Raw genomic sequence first — 3,276 nt, forward strand, 5'->3', positions numbered from 1 at the left:
GCTTGAGCATGCATCACTGAGTTGTTTGTTTTATTTTTGTTTTGTTTTTTTGTCAATCAAATGGAACCAACCAACCCTCCATGCACCTGACCTCTTTTTTTAGGACGTAACTATGACAAGGATGGTGACCTGAAGGACTGGTGGACACCAGACTCCACTCAAAGATTCCTGGAGCTGTCAAAGTGCATTGTCGATCAGTATGGCAACTTCTCTTGGGACCTGGCAAATGGACTTCATGTATGTGTCAAGAATCCCGTCTTCTTCTTTCCTTATTTTCAGTCTTTTAAAAAATTTACATCAGATCGAATATTATCCCTAACCTTGGTTTTTTCTTATTTATTTGTGTTCCTGTAACATTTGCCGGTTATTCATTTCTCATTTTTCTGTCCTTCCCCCAATTTTGCAGCCTCATCTCTTCTCTGCTTCAGGGCTCTTTATTAGTGTGCATTCATATATTAATCCCATTGGCTCTCTTTGTCGGGTTTCCTTTGTCCTGTTGCTTTGAACAGTGCTTCTTTTATCCCCTGGGAAAATGATTTCTTGCATCCTAAAAAATGATATTTTTGTTTGGGGATATGTAGAGAAAAAGTTGCAGACTCCAGATGTCCATTTTCTTTTCTGTTTTCTCTCTGTATGTCCCCTCCCCAGTTAAATGGCAACGACACCCTCGGGGAGAACATTGCTGACAATGGAGGGATACGACAAGCATACCAGGTAATGAGCCTAGAAACTAAATGAGGAAATTTGTTTTAGGAGCCCTGTTTTACAGATGTGACAGAAGTGGATTTAGTCAGTGGTTTGTTGTCCTTGTCTGCTTGCTAACTATTAGAGGTGTGATTTTACCAGGTCATTGACTTGCTCATTTGCTATTGTAAACACAATTGAAAAACATGATGTTAGTGCTGAGTTAGTCAGTTCTGATGTGATGTGAACAGCCAAAGAGCAGATTTGAATGCAGTATGTTATAAACATTCTTATTTTAGATCAACCATGATTTTGTACAAGTATTTATTTTAAAATACATTCACATTCTCAGTTTTGTTTTCCTGTTGAGCCCAGTTTGAGATCTGATTTCCTTGATGAAGGATAAGCTCAAATGGTGGGGGTGCACACCTCTCCCTCTCACAGGATTCGATATGTATCTCAGTGCATGGTCTATGATTAGATACAAAAACGATACCACAAAATTTGTAACGATACAATACAGTGTGATTCAATTCAATTCAGCAGATATTCAGTTTTAATGTAGCTTTTATTTGACAGACTATATATACATTAAAGTATCTGTTTAGGGCATAAAAATAAAACAAATTAGTGTTTCCTCAAAGTGGTTTTGTATTTTAAGCAGCAAAAGCCAAAGAGATAAAACCTGATGTCTACTCTTTCTAACAATAATAAACAACAGGCACTGGTGAACATAAAGCTCCAGCTGCTGTTTCACCTTATCATACAGAGCTGGAATGCATTTCTCCCTTAAATCCAGCTGACTGTCATTTGTCCAAATCCCACATTTTCAACAATAAAGGTGTGTATCCTTGCAAATGAAACAGCTTATAGCAAAGGTGTCTATCCTTGCAAATGAAACAGCTTATAGCATCACTTATTGACTTCGACCCAACTGGGTGGGATTATCGGCTGATGTGCTCTGAAAGTAGCTGCTGAAACTAGCACTGTTTGCACCTGCAGCTATCTGTACTGTGTGTGGCTTTTTTCCTGGACCTGCGTCTTTGAGGAGATGGCACATACACATATAGGAGAGGCAAACGCTAGAACTGAGCACAGCGAGAAATAACAGAAAACATGCCAAAGTTCGGTTTATGAGGTCCATATCGACTTTAGACCGTTTTTTAAACTCACTTGGTTTAAATCTACAGCCATAAATCTGACTTTTGAATCACTTTTCCGATATATATCGGTTTATCGTTACACTCCTATCAAACTGAGAGCATCACTGTATATTATAACTGGGGTTTTAAGGAAGAGGTGAGAGTGTATATGTGTTTATTTTCTGTCCATTAATACAAAGGGACATCAATATAACTGCTAATTCTGAAACTATAGTTTTGATAAGCTGCTGCAATGACTTTGTGCTGTTGCAGTAAATTCACAGATGACAGTGCAGTTTCCAAGACATCACAGTTGTATTTTTTGCATACATGAGTCCCTAGGTAACCCAACACATGCCGCAGTAGTATCCTCATAAATTTTGATGAAAACACCAGAACAAAACTAAACAATCCCCCCCAAAAAAACAAACAAACAAAAAACTGGCAATTTATATAAATTGTCTTGTCTTGTTACATTATTGTAGGCCTACAGGAACTATGTGAAGGTGCACGGAAAGGAGCCACCGCTCCCTGGCATCGACCTTTCCCACGATCAACTCTTCTTCCTAAACTTTGCTCAGGTAGCGGATGGCTGGACAGATGAATGAATTACAGTACTTGGATAAATAAATGCATGCAATATGAATGATAAATGTGTGGATGATTAGGTGGATAGATGGATGGATGATTTGAAACTGACTGCAGTATGTGCTCATTTGATGGGCTAATGCAGTATATGCCAATCACTGTCTTAAACCAGGTGTGGTGTGGAACATACCGACCAGAGCAAGCTGTTAATACAATTAAAGTAGATGTACACAGTCCAGGGAAGTTCAGGTAAATTCAAGCCTTGACACAATGACACAGTTAAAAGTACTCTTCTAATAGAGGAGCTTCAGACCTAATCAGCAACTGTGTTGTTGTATGTACCACAGGGTTCTGGGCTCACTTCAGAATTTCCCAGAATTTGCCAAAGCATTCAACTGCAACAAGAGCAACTACATGGTCCCTGACAACATCTGTCGTGTGTGGTGAGCCACAGATTTCAGCAACGGGGGCTATTCTGATGTGGGTCATCCCCGTACCCCCTACGGCACCTCTCCCCTCTGACTGTTGGAGCACACATGGGGGGCTCCAGGAAAGTGAAAGCTCTCCTTGGCTCTCTACTGGAGGGCTGGTGGACTGACACTGCAGTATGCACTTCTTCTTAGGACAGCAGCAGACTCTACCCGCACAGACAGAGACAGACAGACCTGCCTCTCCAACTCTGATACTGTAGTTCATTCAATCAGCCTGATTTTTCTGCTACTCACTGGATACAATCACTCCCTGTGTTTTTGTTTTTCTCTCCATTTTCATTTTCTTTTACTTATCATTTGTGAGTCTATCAGCATGCATGTGTTGCGTGTGTGCGCACATGCGTGTGTGTAAGTCAAGAGAGGAACAGACA

The 3,276-nt window shown here is 40.3% G+C and overlaps 1 long non-coding RNA gene across 1 annotated transcript; it reads left to right on the top strand.

Moving 5' to 3' along the window:
* Nucleotides 1-67: 67 nt before the first annotated feature.
* LOC109953834 (uncharacterized) lies at nt 68-3,270 on the top strand. Its single transcript, XR_002273979.1, has 5 exons — nt 68-237; nt 649-714; nt 2,312-2,407; nt 2,587-2,663; nt 2,762-3,270. It is a non-coding gene; the product is annotated as an uncharacterized LOC109953834 (long non-coding RNA).
* The last annotated feature ends 6 nt before the right edge of the window (nt 3,271-3,276 follow it).

This window comes from Monopterus albus, unplaced genomic scaffold (genome assembly GCF_001952655.1).
Source record: "Monopterus albus unplaced genomic scaffold, M_albus_1.0 scaffold1531.1, whole genome shotgun sequence".
Taxonomy (NCBI): Eukaryota; Metazoa; Chordata; class Actinopteri; order Synbranchiformes; family Synbranchidae; genus Monopterus; species Monopterus albus.